Here is a 5,373-nt window from a genome sequence, read left to right on the forward strand (position 1 = left end):
TATTTTCTAGCTCAGTGCCCTGATTCCTTTACAGCACATTGTGTTTCATAATTATTCACCGATCATATATTTACTTATTTATTGGTAAAAACTCTGGTTTTTTTTTTTTGTAGATTCTCAAGAATATTAGTTTTACAATTAATTAGTTGGTATTTAAGTTCACTTCAAAAGGTAGTTTAGATTGGCACCGCACCTGCTGACATGGTAAATCTTGAACCTAAATATTTCAAAAATATAAACCCAGCCTACAATTATTTTTCTTTTTGACTCCAAAATTTTAACATGCATATCAGTATTCTGCTGATTTACATTTTTCTTGTGTTTCCTCCCAAGTGAAAGAAGTTTCTATCAAGTTGTTGGTGTTATTCATTTAAATGTCCCTGAAATATAGGGAGAAACGTCCATCTTACTTTGTAGTTTTCTAGAATAGGGAGAATTCTGAGTGGCAGTTATTAGATTATGAGTTTCTTTTCCTCTGGGAAGTATCAAAACTCAAAAAAGCAGAAAAAAACCACAATTACTAGGAAAGAAACAGACATCCAATAGTCAACCTTCCACAAAGGGCCAAGGGAAATGTTTTGTCCACCTGCAAATAAGACAGGTACTATAGGATGAGTTTTAATATCATAAAGGCTTTCCTAAAATAAATGTTCTCTAGCTAGGGAGACAGCTTTAGGACAAAGAGGGGACAAGGAAGACCAAGGACTTAATCCAGATACCAGTAAAATTCCCTGTACAGTAAGACGGTAGAGCAGGGAAATATAAAATGCTTCCACATGTATTCTCAAATCTAGGAAAGCAGTCTCCTCTTCTTAAAATCTCCATTGATAAAATAGAAAGACTGGTGAAGGGTATGAAGGAGGGGCAGTGGTGGGCGAAAGGCTCAAGGACCACAGTCATTCCCAACCTGCTCCTATGGCCTCCTGACTTCTGCAGCACCATTACGTCTTTCTTCTCGTGCTTATCACTGAATCCCTGGATTCTGCAGGAGCTCCTTTGCTTGGGAAGAGAGAGAAGAGGAGTTAGAACTCCAGGAGGCTATTCTGCTATATCTCAAAAAATGAATTATGGTTAATGATGGGCAAAGTATTCAAATTGTTAGTTCTAATGAATATGAAGTTCAGTTGGAGATTTTGTTATTCAGAGACTCCAACAGAACCAAAAGGTTGTTCTACTCTGAAGACAACTAGGCCATGAGCTCAATCCCTTACAGAAACAGGTTTTTTTTTTCTTTTTTCACATGTGGTTGTCAACATCAAATAAAATATGGAGACAAATCTCTAAACTCAATATTTTATTTGGGAATCATAGAATTGCAATTTGGGGCATACACATAGACCATGGTGGTCTCTGTTGTGTCCAAAGAACAAAGAGAAGGTTGGGAGTTTTATTAAAAAGAGAAATGTTCTGTATTATGTTGAAAAAATGCTCATTGATATTAGCAAGTTTCTGGGAGCTGGCGAGCTCTGATTAGTGAGTGATGGCTTTAGGTAAAATTGCTCTTAGAGTCATAGTGGGTCATTTCAACAGCTGTGAGGTAAAACTGGTGTTAAGGTTATAGCAGCCCCTTTCAGTAGCTGGGTTTGAGGATAATTCTTGAATTGGGTGCTATGTGCCCCAAGTGCTTTTTTCTCCTGGTTCCTCGATGCTGATTTAGTTAGATATGATGAGAATAATCCAAACTGTGTCATCGACTTTTAGATGGTAAAAGTCTGTGGAGGTGAAATATATGTCACGAAGACCAGAGGAGGTCAATGATAGTAGGGAAGTATTTGCTGGGGTGACATTTTCACCCAGTTTTCTGAGCAATTCAATATAAGAGAAAGAATAAGAAGAAACAGACTGGCTGACAGTGGGTCAACATTAGCGAGATCAACTGGTGTATGGGTGCAGGTGGGAGCTGGGAAGGGAAGGGTGAGAGAAATGCCCACTCCTCCTTTTCTTTCTTTCTTTTTTTAAATCAACCACGAGTACATCTTCTGTTTCAGAGGGAAAATATATATCCACCTAGGGAATGTTTTAAGTTCCTAAAAAGTAAATAACTGTTTCAACCTTTTAAATTCCATATTAAATGATCAGTGAGTCATGAGAAAAATGCTAATGTTAAAAATTAAAATCAAATGAATCACTGTTTCTGGCTGCAGAGGAGAAGCGCTTTGGTCCGTGCTTACACTCCGCTGAAGCCACTGGATGTCCAGCTCCCTCCCCGGCCCACTACCCCACCCCTCGCTGGAGCAGCCCTTCTCAGCATCCCAGAACTGGTGTTCCAGGGATGGGAGGAGAGCCGTTTCTCCCTCACCACCAGCATTTTCCACGAGGGAAGTCTGTGGAATGACTCTTCCTCCCAAGCCGAGTTGCATTACCACGGAAAAGGACGAACACAATAGGCTCCTGTTCTGTGTCCAAACTGGCCGCTCACAGGAGATCTCAGGCACAGCGTCAGTCAGGTTTAACAAACGCTCAGGTTTGTGATGACACACGACCACATCGCTCTCACTTTGTAGCAAATGAGGTTGACTTTTTCAGTTCCTCTTCCCCAAGCACATTTCCTTATCTCCACAAAAGTTCCTGACACCTGGAGAAAAGGAGAGAGAAACAGAAAAGGGAACTGGGCCGGCCGTGGTGGCTCACGCCTATAATCCCAGCACTTTGGGAGGGCGAGGCGGGCGGATCACGAGGTCAGGAGATTGAGACCATCCTGGCTAACACGGTGAAACCCCGTCTCTACTAAAAATACAAAAAATTAGCCAGGCGCGGTGGCACATGCCTGTAGTCCCAGCTACAGCTACTTGGGAGGCCAAGGCAGGAGAATGGCGTGAAGCCTGGAGGTGGAGTTTGCAGTGAGCCAAGATCGCGCCACTGCACTCCAGCCTGGGCAATAGAGCAAGACTCTGTCTCAAAAAAAAAAAAAAAAAAAAAAAAAAGAAAAGGAACTGAATGTAAAATGAAAAGTATAGGACAAGTCTACTCACACTTTTTGAGGATTAGGTAAGTGATGGGGACAAGAGTAATGATACCAATTTCTACTCCTGCGAAAAAAGGACCACCAGGTAACTTACCTTATCACAGAACAGCATTGTGGGTCCTAGGATCCGTTGGGACCCAGAGATCAAAACCTCACAGACCCATCAAACAGGAGACTTCCAGAAAGTTGCATTTCAGCATCAGCTGCCATTGGACGAAGGTTCTTATTTTCACACCACTGGGACTGAACCATTGCCACTCCTTGAATTTTCCAGAAATAGTACATAAAACACAAACTTGGCCCCTCCCTTATAAAAGTTCCTTAATTAATCTTCCCATGATTTATGGCAGTGTCACAGTTTCAGTGTCCTTTCCCTCTTGGTTCTGGGAATGAGGGTGCTTTGCAACATTGCCTGCCACGTTATAAGAACGCACCTGACTGTGTTTTAGGAATTTCAAGCAGCCCTCTCTCTGCTCCTTGTACCAAATCCTCAATAGTAACTTAGTGCACTCGAAAGCACACCAAGGGTGAGGCTGAACAAGGGCACAAAAGCAGTGTCCTTACAACAACCTGGCCTCCACCTGCCTGTGCCATCAAAAGGGCTGCTCAGGCATCAGGGTACGCACGAAAGAGAGAGAAGAGTTGGAGCTTACATGTAGATGTCTAATATGACAACCTCCCAAAGATATATTTCCTCAAAACATAATATTCATACAAAATCTGATACTTGTGTGTCAGGCAGAAAGATTTTCCTTTGGGCAGCTGTTGGTAAGAGGATTCTAGAATTCTTAGTCTTCGGTTCTTTCAGCTGAGAAGTGTTCTTTCTCCAAAGTTCAATAAAGAGGAAGCCTTCAGAAGGAGCTTCTGGGCCCTGCTCTATACAGGTGAAAAGTTTCATACCATCACCAAGAAAGGGATGATTGTGCTGTTTAATTGTATTAAAAATCACTGTTCTGGGCCGGGTGCTGTGGCTGATGCCTGTAATCCTAGCACTTTGGGAGGCCGAGGTGGGCAGATCACGAGGTCAGGAGATCGAGACCATCCTGGCTAACACGGTGAAACCCCATCTCTACTCTACTAAAAATATAAAAAATTAGCCAGGCATGGTGGCAGGCGCCTGTAGTCCCAGCTACAGCTACTTGGGGGGCTGAGGCAGGAGAATGGCGTGAACCCAGGAGGCGGAGCTTGCAGTGAGCCGAGATTGTGCCACTGCACTCCAGCCTGGACGACGCAGCGAGACTCCGTCTCAAAAAAGAAAGAAACAATCACTGTTCTGCTATTGAAAGCAGCATTGACCTCACTTTTATATATACATACGTGTCTGTGTGTGTTTGTATGTGTAGGTATATATATTTGTATATATGTATATGCATATTTTTAACCACAAACCACCCCTAACTTCTCCATTTCTCCCCATTTTCTAATATTCAGCTGAGCTATCCTGTGGCAGCCAACACGCTCCACATCCGACTAGATAAGGAAGTATTGAAATATTCTCCTGAATCTGTTTTCCTATTTCTATTTAGCTTATCGATTGAGTATTATTAAGTTCATAGTCTGGTTCACTTCAGGACCTTAGTGTTTAAGCATAATTATTTTCATGGTTTGTAATATTATAATATTGACAAGACTGATATGTCCTGGAGGACTGTAGGCTTACCAGTTAAACCAAGTGACTGAACAATTTCTAAGTCAGTAAGATTTCTTTCCAGAAGAATATTTTGTCAAGTTTACATATATAGGCCAGACAGGTTTCAGAAGATCCTAATTTTCAAGAGAGTCTGTGATGAGCACACCTCAGGGCTCCCTAATTGATCCCCATGCCAGGAAACCCTGCCTGGAAATGAACCAGGAAAGTAGCTGAAGTTTGCCATAGATGTGACTTAATTCCAGCACAGCAGACCCCACAAAGTGGAGAGCCAAAGATTCAGCATCTCAGAGAATGAATGAGAAAGAATGGAAGCCCTCAGTCAGGAACGCATGTCAGCTACAAACTGTGTACACATGCAAGATGAACTTGTGAACACATGTCCAACTTGGCAGATCTATAAAGATTGTGTATTTATAACATGCTCCTGAAACATTTTACCGAAATGAACAAATGACTTTGATTTAAAATTAGGCTTTAAAGAATTAAAAAAAAAAAAACTTTTCCAGTACTATCTACAAAAAAGCAAAGGTAGCTTCCTGGAAACAGTATTCTCCACACACTAAAGCCTGTATATCTGAATGGTGCCTCCAAAAGCAAGCTTTTCTCTTCCTCCTTGCCTTGAAACAATTGAAGCAGCTGGGAGCTGAAGCGCCACTTTATTAGTGATTTAAAACACACCCTTGGAAACTAGCTGGCTTTTTTTTTTTTTTGTCAATCCAGGTGGGAAGCGTTCTCCTCAAATGGGAACAACACTTAA

At 41.8% G+C, this 5,373-nt stretch overlaps 1 long non-coding RNA gene across 1 annotated transcript; it reads right to left on the reverse strand.

Moving 5' to 3' along the window:
• Positions 1 to 944: 944 nt before the first annotated feature.
• LOC131382212 (uncharacterized) lies at positions 945 to 3,180 on the reverse strand. The gene is made up of 3 exons (XR_009211481.1): positions 3,060 to 3,180; positions 2,364 to 2,575; positions 945 to 994 (listed from the first exon to the last, which is right to left on the reverse strand). It is a non-coding gene; the product is annotated as an uncharacterized LOC131382212 (long non-coding RNA).
• Positions 3,181 to 5,373: the final 2,193 nt, after the last annotated feature.

Source organism: Hylobates moloch, unplaced genomic scaffold (genome assembly GCF_009828535.3).
Source record: "Hylobates moloch isolate HMO894 unplaced genomic scaffold, HMol_V3 SCAFFOLD_21, whole genome shotgun sequence".
Lineage (NCBI taxonomy): Eukaryota > Metazoa > Chordata > Mammalia > Primates > Hylobatidae > Hylobates > Hylobates moloch.